We start from the raw sequence: 18,601 nt of genomic DNA, 5'->3' as shown, positions 1-18,601 counted from the left end.
GGCACCGTAGTAAGAAGAGTCATACTCAGAGGCAGACTGAGACACCAAGGCAACCGAGTACTGCATTGAAAAAAAGTGCGTCGTTGTTGAGCTTAACTGGGTTCAAGAAGACAGCTGCACCACAAAGGAAAATAATCCAGCCTACCATTGACAGCATACTTAGGTCGGAGGGGCAGTTAGAATGCAACCACTCAATGGCATGTTTGTACAATGCGAAGCTGGCTAAAATGTTAGCGCTGGACGTTCTCTCATTTTCTTTTGTGGAAGGGGTGGGTTTCTATTGTGGATACAATTAGCCTCTGGAGACTTGGTGAGTAGGAAGTAACAGAATTTATTGAAGCATGAAGGAAGTTCATAACATCCTGCCTCAGCAACCGCCTAGTAGGAATGGTAGGAATCTGGAATCATGTGCATGCAATGTCTGATTCCAGATTCCACGTTCCACAGCGCGAGGCAGGGCGATGTAGGATACAACATATCTTCTCTTCTTAATTAATAAAGACAGACTATGTAGTTACAAGGCAATTAGGTGAGAATAGAGCAGATAAAACTTCAAAACTGGAAACAGGAATATATTGTAGAGCGGAAGCATACTGGTAATATGTACACATAACCAATTCAAGAAAAGTAAACAATGACAGAAAAGAAGTATAATCAATACATTACAAAATCATCGTATTTCTAGAATTACGTGCGTAGAATCAATCAATGAAAGTGATCACGAAAAGCAAAGAGATATATGAGATACAATTAATACATCACAAAGTTATCGTACTTCTTGGGAGTACTACGCTGTCTTAAGGAACGAGAATCTTTTTTGACAGGCACATTTACTCGCTCATTTACTTGCCCAGACTCATCAGGGATGATTTTGGAATTGACAGTGACTCTGGAATTATTGGAACAAGAAGCACTCTCAGGATCAGGCTCAGCATCGGCAACCTTACAACTAGATGTATCCTTAGCAACACCACTACTCCCTTTCGCAAACAAAGCAATCCTTCTGAAGTTCCAATTCTGGCCATTCTCAAGAACAACATGCCACTTATGTACCTCCTTGACTTTAAGAGTGTCTGAAAATTTGTTCACTCCGGATTCTTTCCTACCCAACTTGATCTTGACGTAGTCACCAACATCAACTCTACCAACCCTCCCTTTGAAGCAACATCCGTCATTCATGGAGTTGGTACTAGGACTTTCAATCCTTTGAGACTTAAGTTCAAACAACCACTGGGGGACCATCTTAGTCTTGGGAACTCTACCTCGCATGCTTTCAAATGGAACTTTATTAGTAATACTATGAACAGTGGTATTGTAGGACCAAACAGCCTCCTCCACAGCACTACGAACATTATGTCGACTTTGCACAGCTAGTTGAATGACGCCTTTGATTAGTCTGTTCATGCGCTCCACAATGCCGTTCCCTTGTGGATTGTATAAAGAGGTATGCATGTGTCTAATGCCGTGGTTGGATAGGAACATTTGCATAGAGGAAGAGGTCAATTGTGTACCATTGTCTGTCAACAATATACAAGGAAAACTTTCTTTCATAAAAACAGACTTAAGATACTCAATCACATTTTCAGTGGTTATGTTTTTCATGAACTCAACACACAACCATCGTGAACACACATCCACTAAAACAGTCGCAAAACGACAATCAGTAGACAAGTAGTCCATGGGACCAATAAAGTCTAAGCAAACTTTGCTCCAAGGTAGATCTCCACAGCTGGCAATCGACCCTAAGGGACGTGAATGCACTTTTAATCTCTTTTCACTCTCTTTGCACATCAAGCAGTCCTCAACCCATCGCTTCACATCATCATCTAGACCTGGCCACCAGAAGTTGGTCTTCAGACGTTTACTAGTCATGCTCTGACCAAGGTGACCTTCATGGGCCAGAGTAAACAGTCTCTTCTTAAGGGGATTTGGAGGTACAAACCGTTCACCTCGCAAGACAAAATCATCAGAATTACCTACACTGAGTTCTTCCTGCACTTTCACAAAACTACGTAAAGAAGGTTTAACGTCACCTTCACGTTTCCACCCCAGACGAATGGCAATAATCAATTCTGCAAAGTCCGAGTCAGCTAAAACAGCTCGATGCCACTCCTCTCTAGATATGGAATTGAAACAATTTGAACAAGCATCATCAAAATCAGCAACTAAGCACACAGTCTCATCATCAAAATCATATCGGCGAGAAAAGCAATCCGCTTGAACATTCTTCCAACCAGATATGTGTTGTAATGAAAAATCATACTCTTGTAACTTTGCCGCAAATCTCATGAGGCGAGGAGAACCTTTACTGGCACCTCCTGGTGAAAGTATTTTGAGGAGAGGCTTGTGATCTGTTCTTAGTGAAAAATGTGTGCCCCATATATATGTGCGAAAGTGCGACACGCCCCAAACAGCAGCTAACGCCTCACGTTCTATGACCGCATAGTTGCATTCTGAAACCGTAAGGGTGCGTGAAGCGCAAGCTACCGTTTTTTCTGTGTCACACTTCCTTTGAGATAGAATCGCACCAATGCCATATGCACTGGCATCAACAGTCACGAAGGTATCTTTGCCCGGTTCAAATGTGGAAAGAATACCTGCATTGACAATCTCAAGTTTGATTGTTTCAAACGAATCAGATTGTCGTGGACCCCAGTCAAATTGCACACCTTTCTTGAGAAGTTGTCTCAATGCTTCAGTTTTGTGAGAAAAATTATGGACAAACTTGGAATAATATTCCACTAGTCCCAGAAATGATTTCAATTGTTCCTTGTTTGAGGGAATGGGAGCACACCTGATGGCTTTTAATAAGTCTTCTTTGGGTTTGACACCTGAATGTGATATAGTATATCCTAGATAATCTACTTCTGTTAATAGGAATTGGCATTTATCTTTTCTAAGGGTGAGGCCAGCATCAGAAAATATATGTAACACTTTGGCTAAATTATCATTGTGTTCAGATTCATTAATCCCTGTTATCAAAACATCATCTTGAAAATAATGAACTTGTTTTAAGTCTCTAAATAAGGAATGCATCATGCGCTGAAACACGCTGGCTGCAGAGGCCAGTCCAAAAGGTAATCTTTTAAATTGATATACTCCTTCAACAGTGACAAAAGCAGTAAGTTCTCTGGACTTAGGATGTAGAACTACTTGGTGGTATGCTGAGCGGAGATCCAGCTTGCTAAAGAATTTCGCCTTGTCCATTAAAAGTACCATCTCAGAAATGTTAGGGAGTGGGAATTTATCCACTACAATATTCTGGTTGAGGGACCTAAGGTCCACACAAAAGCGCAGTTTTCCATCCTTTTTTTGTGTGATAACAACAGGCGAAAGCCACTCTGAAACTTCTACAGGCTCTATAATATCTTGTTTTTGCATGTCATCTAACATATCCTTCACTTCTTTACGAATGGCAATAGGAATTCTCCTGAGAGCGTGTCTTACAGGAGAAGCATCTTTCTTAAGTTTTATTACATGCATGTAACCATCCAATTTGCCTAAATCTGTACGAAAAACATCGGAGAATTTATCTAGTATGACATTAATACTGTGAAATTCATCAATGACTAAAACACTTTCTGCTGACCTCGGGTCTAAAATAATGTGTAAATCGTATTGTTGTATCCAGCCTAAAATTGCTGGACCGTCATCTGAAATGTATACTTTACCAGAAGAGCATCTTCCTTTAAATTCAAATGAAGCATCCATAACGCCTATAATGTTGATAATTTGCCCACTGTACCCTTTCGGAATGATGTCACTTACATGAAGTGTCAAATCGGGCCAGTGTTTCTTAAATAAACACATGGGAAATATAGAGTACATTGATCCTGGATCAACTAGTAACGTTATGGCAACTCCATTTACAATGAAAATGGCTTTTGGTCTCTGAAGACCAACGCAAAGACATGTTCCCACATCATCACAACCTTCAATGCATAAAGACATTTCATTAGGAACATCGTCATCATCAACAAAGGCAACCTTATTGATCGAAGGTGACCTACAGGCCTTGCTAATATGGCCCTTCTTACCACACTTCATACAGGTTTTGTCTCTGGCGAAGCAACCTGCAAAGTCAGCTGCGTGAGCCATGCTGCCACAGCGAAAACAACCCATAAATTTACTTTTTCCAAACGAAACACTATTTCTGTTTCTCTGTTTAAAGTTCGAAAACTTGGGGTTAACATCACTTTAAACAAAGTTTTTAGACTTGACGTCTGTGGAAGTAAAACTCTTATCCATTTTGTTTACGATATTGATGGAATCATCTTTCTTCACTTCCAAACCGTGCATTTCTTCCATGCACTTGTCGGATTCTTCTACCACTTTTGCAATTGCTATAGCCTCCATTAAGCTTGGATTTTTCGCAGCCCAAAGTTTTTGTTGCATTCTTTTGTTCTTGCATTGGACAATTAGTTGATCTCTCATCATCTGATCGGTCATGCGACCAAAGTCACACTTCAATGAAAGTTCCCTTAGTCGTGTAACCATTTGGTCAACAGATTCTTTGTCCTTTTGAGGCATAGTATAGAATTTATGTCTTTGCATGACAATATTGACCTTCTTGCTGAAGTATTTCTCAAGTCTCATTTTCGCTTCAATATAAGGATTATCAACTAGCTCACCATCTGCACCACGTAATTCAGGTAGAAATTTGAAAGCATGTTGACCTCCTTTCCCTAGAGAATTTAGTAAGATTGCTTTCTTCCGAGACAAGGGAAATCTAAGACCATCGATAGCTTCCAGGTAATTTTCAAAAACACCTATCCATTCTTCCCACTCTAAGATAGGTGTATCTCCTTCGGCCAGGAATGGTGGAGGTGGTGCAATGGTGGAGTTTGCTGTAGTGGCCATGGTAATGAGTAATTGTAAAATAATGAATGCGGAATTAGGCTGAGGCAGGATAAGTTGGCAGGTCAATAAAATATAAAGAAACTGACTGTAATGTAATAGTTTCTTGTAAAATTATAATTTTGTAGCAAGCTTGATAATTGGAAGGAGAGAGAGAGGAATTTTTTTTTTTTTTTTTTAATATTAAATGTATTGTAAATCTCCTAGAAATTAACAGTGACTGATAGTCAATGTATCTTGCGCCGTATCTGCTGACTTCTACAATGTGAAAAGGCAGTATAAATGGTCCTGGATCGTGAACTGCGTCGTGATTGGCAAAAAGTACTCGTTGTGGTTGGCAAAATGAAAACTGTAGAAAATGGCCGCCGTGCGTGCTGGTTGGAGACGTAGTGACGTGGTGGAGACACACGGATGCGCGCGTGAACAGGGAGCAGTAGCTCGCGTAGGAGTGCGCGCGATGTCTTGTGGTGTCTCGTGACGAGTGTTCGGGAAGAGACAGTTACGGATTGATGGCTGGATTAATGTATTTGTTTTATAAAAATGAAAAGAATGCGAACTCACGGCAATATCCGGACAGCAACAGTGAAGTTCAGGAATAAGTTGCTGGGTCGTTGGAGGAGTTTAAGATGGCACTCTCGAGTCTGTCATCAATTGTAGAGGAGACGCGATGACAGAGGGCTGGCAGCAGAAGAGGGGTTCTCAGGATCGTCGCCAAAATATTGTGGATACAATTAGCCTCTGGAGACTTGGTGAGTAGAAAGTAACAGAATTTATTGAAGCATGAAGGAAGTTCATAACATCCTGCCTCAGCAACCGCCTAGTAGGAATGGTAGGAATCTGGAATCATGTGCATGCAATGTCTGATTCCAGATTCCACGTTCCACAGCTCGAGGCAGGGCGATGTAGGATACAACAGTTTCCTTGAATTTATGTCAGCCATCTGCCCTACCTGGAAGGTTTCCAGACAGTCCTGTTTTGCCAGAGTTGCTGTTCCAGCACTACATCACGATGTGCTAGAATTGATTGGATAAGCTTTGCAGCAGAGTACTGTTCACAATATCCACCTGACAACAGACATGTGGACCAGTTGCCAAGCCACTGCCTATATGTGCATCACTGCGGGCTGACTCTCTTTTGAGGGGGTTAGTGAAAAGATATCTGAAACAGGTGCTGTTGACTCTGCTGAGATTTTTAATGCTACTCGGAAACAAGCAACTGTAGCCATGTTCGCCATGGGGAAATCTTATACTGCTGCAAACATTTTAAAAGAGTTTAACAGCAAGGTCTTTGAATGGCTGTCCCCAAGAGGTCATCACATTGGTTTTATTGCCACGGATAATGGCTGTAATGTACTTAAGCCATGGAGGATGGTGCCTATTTCAGTCCCATGTTTGGCGCACTGCATTAACATTATTGTTCAAGACTTTCTGAAAAAAGAAGCCAAAGTCAACAACGTACTGACCACCTGCCGAAGAATATGCACACATTTCAGCCATTCTTTTAAAGCCCGAAAGCAGCTGAGGATCATTCAACGTGAATATAGATTGCCAGTCAAAGCACTCACCCAGGAGGTGGCAATATGTTGGAACTCAACTTATTACTAGGCCTGGGCGGTAAATTCCGTTCCGCTTGCGGAATTTGGATAATTTCGCGTTCCGCTGAGAAAGCGAAATTGGCCAAAATTCTGCGTTCCGCGACTTTGCAAAATTTTTTGCTTGTTCGCGTTTTCAAAATGCGTGTTTGCGAGATATTTACCCCCGAGCACGCAAACAGTGATTGCAAACAGGAAAAAAGCATCGCAAACAAACAATTCCGCGTGTTCGCTGAGATTTTTTACTGTTTCGCAGAGATTTGCGTAACACAATTACGCAAATTCAGCCCACCCCTACTTATTACATGCTTGACCGTCTGTTTGAGCAGTACAGACCAATCAATGAATATGTCAGGCAAAGAGGGGATGCTACTGTGAAAGGCATAACCCTTCAGATGGACCAATGGTGCCTAGTTAAATGCCTGACAGAGAAGCTTCTTCCTTTCGAGGTCTTTACACGTGAAGTCAGCAAGGAGGACTGTGCTATGGGCCAAGCTATCCCATTGTTGCACATGCTACAGCAACAGCTGAAGGAGGTGTCTGAAGCGAACATAGGTGTGGAAGCAAAAAATGAAGCATATGAGATGGTGGAGAGCTTATCCCGTCGCTTAGCTGGAAATTCAAAGTTGCAAACTAAGATTGTGTCAGAAAAACATTACATTTGTGCCACAATTCTAGATCAACTGTACAAATAGGCACTGAACAATAAGGCATGAACTCCTTTTTCAGAAGTGGACTTTGCCCGGTACAAAAGTTGGATAGCTGAGATAGCCACTCACTTTGAAAATGAACGGCTGGCAATTAAAGGCCCACTACTCAAACCCACAACAAGTACTGCAGCAGGGCATCCGGCGTCAAGTTCCACTTTAGAGCCTGAGGGCAGTGCGTTTGACTCTGTGCGGTCACCAACACTATTGACAACAACAGCAAGAACCCGATCATCAGCCCCAGTAAAATTGGCACAGGATTGGTATTTACAGCAAGGGCTTGCTAGGGCCAGTGCTGATGCAAAGACAAAAGAGGTGAAACAAAGTGTAGCACCCCTGAACATTGAGCGGATGGTCCAGGCCTATCTGGATGTCGTAACAGAGGTCTACATTGATCAGAACCCATTGCGTTACTAGTATGGCAAAAGAACCCAATGGCCACTGCTCCGCAGGCTGGCAATAAACTATCTGGCTTGCCCTGTCGCAAGACTAAACGTGTTTTCAGTGATGCTGCTGCCATTGTAACAGTGAAAAGGACCAGTCTCTCGCCCAAAAACTTGGAGAGGTTAATCATGATAAAAATTAATCAGCACTTTCTACCAGTGAATTACACAATATATAAATCAACGCAGGAAGATGAGGACAGCAACTTAGAAAACGGAAGTAGTGTGTTAGATGATGATTACCTACTTCTGGTTGAACCCCAAGAGTGTGAGGATGAGCTATACTTCACTGACACCTAGGTTTGAACTTCTTACTTTCTTCCTCCCTTATTTACTTTTATTTGTGTGTGTCTGTCTTTCTGATTCGAAACTTCGAATCACAACAAATCCATCACCATTGTCTTATAGTCCTTTTATTGCCATATTGCAGTTGCAGCTGTGTGCATTTCACTGAAGTCCACTCCTCGAAGTCCTGCTCCTTCATCCCCCTGATTCGCCCTAAATCCATTTCCCTGAAGTCAGATGATGATTGGATGTAGAAAACAAGAAAAAAGAAAATGTTGCTGTGTTGAGTCCCTCCAAAATAAGTGGAACATGATGACTACTATAACGATACCCCCTTTCTGAACCTAGAGAGACTGCCCCTTAACTTAAGATGAGAAGGAACAGGTAATGAATGATGGCACGCATTGGACACTGACTGAGTGATTTGTGTTGTTGTTGTTTGTTGTGCATGAAGTGAATTCCTTGTGTACTATTATTTAATCTACACACTAAAAGTAACTCAAGTCAATGTTTCACTTCTTGTTTTATTAATAACAAAATTGTACTTCTACTGAAGGCCGACCAACTGCATTTTGAATATGGAATTTGGACTCACTCTGTACACTGCACACTGAGTTGGACCACACCATAATGATGACCACAGTGACATAATATCTTCGCAGCCACTCAGTAGGATCGGAGATGATTGATGGAATAAGTCAGGGCGTTTCATGAGTGGCATAAAAGGTAAACAAGCCAACAACAATCACAGCAGACCTACATGTCTGTGTAGTGGTGGAGTCGAGTGTGGTGGTATGACTTACAGCGGTGCATTGATTTAATCACTTAATTTGTAAAATGCTATGTAGCTGTATATGTACTTTGTCTGCCTCTGTCAAAAAATGTATGCTAAATGGAGGATGGGTCACGTGTGCTGTGGGCCTGCTCTGTCATGTTGTTGTTGTTGGAAACAGAGAAGACATGATGTATCCATGCCGCCACTGAAAGTGTTCTTGTTGCAGTCTACCGTAATTTATGCATTTTATTTCTCTTTGATTTTTCAATATCCCTTTTGTTTTTGCATCTACAATTACAAGCTAGCCCTTACCCTGTGCTATACTGGGAAAAACAACTCACACTTACCTTACCAATCCACATACGCCAGGCAGGCAGTGGCGTCACCCAAGATTGATGGACGGAGTGCCCATGGAAGGGAGGACCAAGAGGAATGCCGAGATGCAACACCCCAATTTGACCAGGATAACAACATACAGTAACGGTATTAACATTCATCATCTTTTAAATAATGTGATTCATTTTTTATCTTCAATCATTATGACTGTGTGTTGTTGGTATTATGTTTGCTCTCTGCTTACAATTCATCTCTACAGCTATTTTTTAAATGTTCTTTTTTTTTTTTTGAAATATATTTTTATTTTCCAAATTATACACCCTTTTACTTATACAATTCAACATGACTGCATACAGCACTTACTCAAATTATACATACAATACATAATCAAAAGAAAATATTAACCTTTTATCGGTTTTAATAAAAACAACACCAAATATTTAGTAATTACTCATTCTTACTTTCCACTTGTTTACTGGATCCCATATTTTTAAGCCCAAGGCCTTTTCCTCTTACCCTTCCGGGCATAAATATTCTTTTCCAAATTATATACTGATAATAAATTGGCTAGCCAAGATTGCATTCCCGGCTGATTCTTATCAAGCCATGCCCTGGCTATAGTTAGCCTGTATACTGCCATAGCTACAAACAAAAAATTATGTGGTATTTCCTCCTCATATGCACCAACCCCTAAAAGTATCCAAGATGGGGTGAGCACAATTTGTATTCCTGGTGATCTATGTAAAAACATCTCTATATCCCTCACTAGTGTATGCAATTGAGGGCAAGTGGCGAAAATATGGACACTATCTGCCTCTAGGGAGTTACATCTGGGACAACAAATACCCGCAGTACCACCCCACTTTGCAATCCTTGCTGGCGTAAAATATAGCGAGAAAAGGGTTTTATAGTGTTGCGATTGCAAAGGGGATGAGCACAAAATTGTTCGTCCCAGTTCCAGAGATTCCTGAAACCAACCCTGGTCACCACCCAGTTTCACAATCCACTTTCACAATCCACTTATTACTGTGTTTTTCCATATCATCATTTTTACTTTTTACAAGAATTGCGTAAAAGGATCGTATTGTACAATCCCCTGACGTCTTTATTTTCTCTAAGATATCATTTCTGCTGAAGCCAGACGCTATGCCCTATTGCTTAAGCCGTATTTATATCTCATATCACTAAACTGCATCATTCCATCAGAATTAATAATATCACCGATCTGTGTGATCCCCCTTGCCTCCCAGTCTGCCATTACTATATCTGAGAATACCTCTGGGGGAAACGATTTATTTTTATACATCATAACATATCTGTTGTATCTACCTAATTTATATTTTTTCAAAAAGGCACCCCAAATATTCACTGCAGCAGCTATTGTTTTATATTTTGTCCTTTTAAAATATCCAAAATCAAGTTATTTAACAAATAATTTCCCGCTTCTGCCCCTAGTATTATTGCATATACCTCTGTAGAGAAGCTAGATACCCTTCTATCAAGATTTGCCCCTCCAATTAATCCCTGCATATATTGTAAGGATACAGCCATATAATACAGTCTAAAATCTGGTGCTCCCCACCCTCCCTTCTCTCTCGGGAGGGAGATGAACCTATACGCCCTACGTGTCTTCCCTTGTGCCCATATAAATCTATTCATCAATGCCTCTAGTGCATTAAACCAATTTGTTTCAAACAATAACGGGATAGACCTAAAAAGAGAAAGAAACTTAGGGAGAATCAACATCTTAATTATGTTCGTGCATCCGACTAGTGACAAATGTAGATTGTTTAATCTGTCCAGGTCTACTTTTACTTGAGCCATTAAGGGATCCATATTATTCTTTATTATGTTTCCTAGATTCGCAGAGATCGCAATTCCCAAATATACTGCAGAATCAACCACCCTCTCATCATTGCAATCTACATACCTATTCTTTACAATTTGCGTTTTTACGGCATTTAAACTATACCCCGATATCCAACCAAACTTTCTGGCTTCCAGCTCCACCTCCCTAATAGCCCCTACCGGGTTGGGTGTCATAATGGCCACATCGTTTGCATACGCCAGAGATTTTATCGAGCCACCCTTCATCCGCATTGCCGGTATCTTTGGATTCTGTTCTAATCGTCGGAGAAAAGGATCCAGATATAGCGCAAATAGTAAGGGGAGGAAGGGCATCCCTGTCGGGTCCCCCTACTGATTTTAACCCAATCTGAGTGCCCTCTGTTAACCCTGATCTTAGCTTTTGGATCTTTATAAAGAGTTTGTATAGCCTTTATAAACCCATCCCCTATACCACTCCATTTCATGATAGCCCATAGATAGCTCCAGGAGACCCTATCGAATGCTTTTTCAGCATCTAAGAATAGTGCTGCCATAGGGTCTCCTGAAGTACCTGCTGCATCAAACATAGTGATTACTTGCCTGACATGTTGCGTTGTACCCTTACCTGGTATAAACCCATGCTGGAAGGGGCTAACCAATCTCTCAATAACCCTTGACAATCTTTTAGCCAGTATTTTAGAAAACACCTTTACATCGGCATTCATTAAAGTAATGGGTCTATATGAACCTGGGGCCGTTGCAGGTTTACCCTTTTTGGCTATCACTATGATTTTTAAAATTTTCTTTGCTATCTTTAAAAGTAAGCCCAGTACAACAGATCAGAAACTGTATATAATTTGGGTCTCTCTGAGGGCAGACAGGCAAGGCACATTGCATAATATGCAGCTGCCCTATACTGTCTAATTGTCTAGTAGTAACTAGTAAGTACTATTTATCATTAACCATCAAATTATCAATATCATCATCATGCATGCATTTCCTTTTTCTCCCTTAACAGATTTATGGATATGTTCGTCTGCCAAGATTGTGTTTTGTTCTTTGTCCATGCGTAGTGTTTTTCTGTGTCAAACCTTTCACCATACCTCCATTCCCAACCATTTATCAAACCCTAACCCTCTTCCCCCGGGGTGTGTGATTTATTGAGGTGTGACTAAATTAAATGTACACCAATAATTGATCACACACTTGCTGGGCGGATGTGGCTAAAGCAACACTAATCCAATTTCAAGGCAGGGCGAGGATCGTTTTCTGCTTAGCCACCCATGATCAGTATATTTGCAAGGTATTTTTTTTCCAAAGGAACCTAATCCATCATCATTAATTGCCAGCATCGATTGAATTTGTTGTCATCCTCCTACACTGCACTAATGGTTACGCTTGTGTCGAGTGCAGGCCTAGACGAGTGACTCGGCACAACTACAGTTTGTAACTTGCTGTACTAGGTTATCCCCGCCACCATTATGTTTTATTTTATTTTGGCATATTATTGTTTGGCAGTAAGTTCTGTACTGTACTTCATTCTACTACTCCTCCCACACTCTCTCTCAGGCAACTGACTGTCTCATTTTCTTTTTTTGCAAATTCTACTGCCAGTGTCTACTACTACCACTACAACCATGGCATGTTGAGAAACCAAACCATCATTACCATGCAGCCATCGCTGTGCCTAATTTCAACATCACGCGCAGGTAAGAGAAGAAGTTTGGTTGAGGCATAATTAATAAAGTAAATTTTTCATTAATTCACACACCTCTTGAGTCCAGTTGCAGAGGGGAGACTGATAGTACTAGTAGGACAAGTCACTCAGTGAGAGGTAATGCATCTATCTGTTTGTGTCTTACAAAGTCTGCCAATTATTTAAAACGAACACTGGCTGTGGCCCTGCAGCAGCAAGGAAACAGTGTGACGTAACACAGTAACCCCACCCATAAAACATTAACAAAATCCTATGTAAAGTATAAATATAATTCAATCCCCTAACAAAAAAAACTATGAAAAAAATCACAACACCTGACCCACCCCACTCCCTAACCGCCAACCAATGTCTGAAATGATAAAGTCCAATCAATTGTCCATGTCCATAATAAACCCCCATGCCCAATTCCCACCCACCAAAAGAAGCAGTAAAAAAGGGACAATCAAACAGGGTCTCAACTCATCGGCGGGCTGGCCTCTCCAGGACATTAATTCACTCCTCTAGGCGGGCCTCGCGGTGCTTCAATGCATGCCAATTGCATCCACAGGGAGTGCAGCAGTGCTAGATAAAGAAGTACGGTGGCGGGTGGCTGCCAGATGGTGGTGCCGTAATACTGGAGGGGGCTGGCTGGGGCCCAGGGCATTGGATGAGGCTGCAGCTGCTGCCGCCTCCTCATCCTCCTCCTCCTCCACCAGAACCACCAGCCGCCGGTATTCTGTTTGCATGGCCTCCAGCTTCCGGCGCCGAGCCATGGCTGCCAACTCCTTCCTGTCTGGTTTACCTTTAGAAAGAGTAGCTATATCAAGAAGAAATAACAAGACTATTGTAACAATATACTCTTAGTAAAACAGTAAGACAAATTAATTCTACACCTAGTGGCACAGTAGCACTAGCAAGCACAGTACATAACATTTGTGGTATGTATCTATCCTCCCACTTCCTTAGCCTCTAACATTTGTGGGAGTTTTAGGCATTCAACCACTCATGCATCTGATTCCTATCAGCCACCTATATATGCTTCTCATGTATCCTTCTCTGCCAGTCATAAATATTACACCTCACCAGTCCTTCCTCCTTCCACCCTTCTTTCTCTTTTTGTTCAACCCATCCATCAAGGTAATCTGATCTGACTTTTAGTCTTCTCCATAAAACTTCACAGCTGAGTTGAAGTCAGATAGAAGAGGCCATTGGTTATTCAACACTCTCGCCGCTAATGCTATTGCTAAGGCTAAGTAAAGGATGTCTTCTTCAACCATTCACAACAACTTCTTACTTACTAAGTCTCAACAGTATATCGTACACCCTTGCAGCGAGTGTAATGTCAAAAAGTAAGGAATATAACTTACTACCGCCCACCACTGCTGCTGGTTCACCACATGCAGCTCCTCCTGCAACTGATGCATCTCCTCATGCTCCGTAAGCGGCCAAGTCGCCATCGCCGCTGGACCAGGCACAGGTGGTCGGAGTGACCACTGTGCCTCTCGAGGCCGGGTCACCCCCCTCACTCGCCTGCTGCCCTGCTAGCCAGCCTCCTTGCCAGCCTCCTGCCTGCCTGCCTGCCGCCTGCCTGCCACCACCGCCGCCCCTCCAGACCCCCGAGCGGCCCAGCCACAGCGGAGCCGGCCGCTCGCCACTTTTCCCGCCGCTGGCCCCTGCGGCCCCGCCCACCACCGGCCCATTGGCCCGGACGCTCGCCCAGCCCAGCAGACCCGCCCTCCCATCCCCCTTCTTATGACGCCCCCTGAGCGACCGCGCAGCGGGAGCACCGATTGAGCGCCGAAGGTGCGCCAAAGGTAAGCCCGTCTGTGCCCGTCCGCACCTGGACCGAGCCCAGTGCCAGGACCCCTGGCCCCCACCGCCGGAAGCCGACCAGACGAACCTACGACTCCACCGAACTCAACGCTCTCAACACCGGCCGAACCCCGCGCTGCTACCGAGCCACACCGAGACACGCCCACGGACCCTTCAGCTGCCACTCCTGCAAGTTCACCTGCAACCGGACCCACGCTACACCAGCACCCACCAAGCCGAACTCCAGCAGCACCCACCTGAAGTGCATCCTGCTCAACACCCGCTCCGTCCACAGACACGCCGTCGAGCTTTGGAACCTGCTTGACACCACAGACCCAGACGTCGCCTTCCTCACGGAAACCTGGATGAACGCCTCCTCAGCGCCCGACATCGCCATCGCCATCCCGGACGGCTACAAGATCATCCGGAGGGACCGCGTCAACCAGACAGGAGGAGGCATCGCCATCATCCACAGGAACTCCATCCGCATCACGACCAACACCGACGACAACCTCACACCCGCCGAACACCTGCACTTCCAGATCCACGTCAACCCCAAGACCACCCTCAGAGGCACCCTCATCTACAGACCCCCGGGACAACGCGCACAATTCAGCGAGGACATCGCCGACTTCGTCAGCCCGCTCGCCCTCCCCTCAACCGACTACATCCTCCTCGGAGACCTCAACTTCCACCTGGAGAACAACAACGACCGCAACACCACCACCCTGCTGGACAACCTCGCCAACCTCGGACTCAAGCAACTGGTGACCACCCCCACCCACTACGCCGGACACACACTCGACCCGATCTTCTCTTCCAGCAAGGACATCGCCTTCAGCCACGCCACGGGACTCCAATGGACGGACCACAGCTGCGTCCACTTCAGCTACAGAAGGACCACGCTCCACCATCTCCAGCAACAGGCTCCCCGCAGAAGCTGGAACAAGATCACTGCAGACCAGCTCACTACTTCCCTGAGCAAGAACCCTCCCACCAGCACAACAAACCCCAGCCAAGCGGCCACCAACCTCACAAAATGGATCAGCGACTGCGCAGACGACCTCGCCCCTCTGAAGACCCAGCCGAGCAGACCCGGCAGCAAGAAAGCCCCATGGTTTAACGACGAACTCAAGAGCTCCAAGAAGAACTGCAGAGCACTTGAGAAAACCTGGCGCAGAGACCCAACACCGGACAACATGACTGCCCTCAAGCTCGCCACCCGAAAACACCACCAGCTGATCCGCGCCACCAAGAAAACCGCAATACAAGGAACGACTGGACAACAACGCACACAACTGCAAGGAACTCTTCAACATCGTGAAAGAGCTCTCCAACCCCAACGCCGGAAACAACGACATCACCCCTTCGCAAGACCTCTGCAACTCCCTCGCCTCCTACTTCCACAACAAGTTCGCGGACATACACAACAGCTTCAGCACTCAACCAACGCACGCCACGACCGAACCACCGCCCCCCACCGCCACCCTCCGCGCCTGGACCCCGATCAGCACCGAAGACACCATCCGCACGATGAACTCCATCCACTCTGGATCTCCAACAGACCCCTGCCCTCACCACGTCTTCAACAAGGCCGACGCTGTCATCGCACCCCACCTGCGGGACATCATCAACACCTCCTTCGACAGCGCCACCTTCCCGGAGAGCTGGAAGCACGCCGAACTCAGCGCTCTACTCAAGAAACCATCAGCAGACCCTACCGACCTCAAGAACTACCGCCCCATCTCGCTGCTCCCGTTTCCAGCCAAAGTCATCGAGAAGACCGTCAACAAGCAACTGGCCGCCTTCCTCGAGACGAACGGCTCCCTCGACCTCTCGCAGTCTGGCTTCCGGGCCAACCACAGCACCGAGACCGCCCTGATCGCAGCTACAGATGACATCCGAGCCCTGCTCGACAACGGAGAAACAGCGGCCCTCATCCTCCTGGACCTCTCCGCGGCCTTCGACACTGTCTGCCACCGCACCCTAGTACAGCGCCTCAGCAACGTCGGAATCCAGGAGAAGGCACTGGAGTGGATCACCTCCTTCCTCGCCGGAAGGACACAGAGAGTCCGCCTCCCCCCGTTCAGATCGGAAGCCACCGAAGTCATCTGCTGCGTCCCTCAAGGCTCCTCGCTCAGCCCAACTCTCTTCAACGTCTACATGAGCCCCCTCGCAGCCATCGCACGCCAGCACAACCTGAACATCATCTCCTACGCAGACGACACCCAGCTGATCCTCTCCCTCACCAACGACCCCGCCACCGCCAGAGCCAACCTGCACGAAGGGATGACAGACGTAGCCAAATGGATGTTGAACAGCCGCCTGAAACTGAACTCGGACAAGACGGAAGTCCTCATCCTGGGATCCTCACCCTCCGCCTGGGACGACTCCTGGTGGCCCCCCGCCCTGGGCAGCGCACCCAAACCAACTGACCACGCACGCAACCTGGGCTTCATCCTGGACTCCTCCCTCTCCATGACCAGACAAGTCAACGCCGTCTCCTCGTCGTGCTTCAACATCCTGCGAATGCTACGCAAGATCTTCCGATGGATCCCGACCGAAACAAGGAAGACGGTCACCCAGGCCCTCGTCACCAGCCGGCTGGACTACGGCAACTCCCTCCACGCCGGCACCACCGCCAAACTCCAGAAGAGACTTCAGCGGATCCAGAACACCTCAGCACGACTCATCCTGGACATCCCCCGCCGCAGCCACATCTCCGGACACCTGAGAGACCTGCACTGGCTCCCGGTCAACAAGAGAATCACCTTCCGGCTCCTCACCCACGCACACAAAGCCCTACACAACCAAGGACCAGGATACCTCAACAGCCGCCTCAACTTCTACGCTCCCACGTGCCAGCTTCGATCGACCAGCCACGCCCTCGCCGCCATCCCCCGCATCCGAAGAGCCACCACAGGAGGAAGGGCCTTCTCCTACCTGGCCGCCAAGACTTGGAACTCCCTCCCGACCCACCTCCGCCTGACCCAGGACCACCTCGCCTTCAGGAAGCAGCTCAAGACCTGGCTGTTCGAGCAGTAGCGGACCCCCCCCCCCCAGCGCCTTGAGACCCTCCGGGTGAGTAGTGCGCTATACAAATGTTCTGATTGATTGATTGATTGATTGTAGTGCGCCTAGAAAAAACATTACACATTTTTTAGATGCCATTTACACCTCCCCCTATTTATTCTTTTCACTAGCAAGATTGAGAAAAAAATTAATACACACATACACCATGCATCACTAGTACATATCAGGTAGTAGAGTAGACACTGGTAGTGTTATATGGTCCCTAGGGTCATTCTAGTCTTTACTAAGTTAGCCTGAGCCATGCAATCATTTTAGCTTTGTGTCTTTTATTTTTGTTCACGTTACCTCGCAGCTTGTTGTGTAAGACGCCTTTGAGCCCACATGAGCTCATATCGCTACTGTCTAAGCGCTGCATACAAAGTAAAAAAACAAGCCACTTTGTTATGGAGTTCTGGTGTTAGTCTGTATTGATTAGCCATAAAAATGCTACACTTTTTGGCACATCTGAGAAATTCTTGCAATATACAAACGCGCACCATTTTTCTAATAACAGATGGAAGATTCCCTTCTACAAACCAGAGCTTTGCAGAGCTTATGATGTAACCTGTACTAGGTTCTTCTCAGGAGAGGGGCCCCCAAGAATTTGCACAGAGATCTGCATTTATAATTTTATATAATCTATATTTCTACCAAGGGGAGGGTGGTTCTTCCACCACTGTTTAGTTATCATGATTTCGCCTTTTGTCTTCTATGGACTTGTAGTTGTAACAATGTCTATTGTTTTAATCTTGCATTTTACTGTTGGTGCTGGCTCGTATACTGCATTTTAGAACAACAAACAAAGCTTGTCAGTTGAATATAAATCTTTTGAACTTACATAGACTCTTTGGTATTTGGTGTGGACTTACACGAGTGAGTGAGCGAAAGGGTGTGCCTTGCTTCCGCAACTGAGAGGTCAGGAGTGTTATGTTCTGGGTTGTCTGATCATTGCGTATGTTGGGGGTATCCATGGTAAAATATCGATATTAAAAATATTGATGTGAAAATATTGATAACAAAAATATCGACTCCCTATACTTAAAAAGGTAAGTACAATAATATTGACTCAAAAATATCAATGTAAAAATATAGATGTAAAAAATATCGACTTTAAAAAACTAACATAACTTAAATTAAATATTAATTAAATGATATTATTATTATTACCAAATTAAATTAATTTTAATATATACTTTAACT

This window comes from Lissotriton helveticus, chromosome 1_1, assembly GCF_964261635.1.
Source record: "Lissotriton helveticus chromosome 1_1, aLisHel1.1, whole genome shotgun sequence".
NCBI classification, from domain to species: domain Eukaryota; kingdom Metazoa; phylum Chordata; class Amphibia; order Caudata; family Salamandridae; genus Lissotriton; species Lissotriton helveticus.
This window is presented reverse-complemented; position numbering follows the sequence as displayed.